Here is a 257-nt window from a genome sequence, read left to right as displayed (position 1 = left end):
ATATAATTATATTAAAAACGCGTTGAAAATTTCTGTTACGATTTCGCAACGTTCGCCGTGTATCACCGGTAAAGATGGTCGATTATCCGAGAAACCGGCTGCTACCAGCTGAAAAACTTGTTAACCACTCTCCGCGGCACGTGTACCGTGTCTCGGCGTAACGTCCAATAAATTGGTATCGGTGAGTTCCGCCGAAAAAGTCGATTACCCGTGGTAAATTGTAGCAAAAACCGGCCGGTGGAAAAACGCTCGGCGGT

The sequence above is a fragment of the Habropoda laboriosa genome, unplaced genomic scaffold (assembly GCF_001263275.1).
Source record: "Habropoda laboriosa isolate 0110345459 unplaced genomic scaffold, ASM126327v1 scaffold33, whole genome shotgun sequence".
Classification (NCBI taxonomy): domain Eukaryota; kingdom Metazoa; phylum Arthropoda; class Insecta; order Hymenoptera; family Apidae; genus Habropoda; species Habropoda laboriosa.
The sequence above is the reverse complement of the archived record's forward strand: the minus strand, read 5'-3'. Positions refer to the sequence as shown.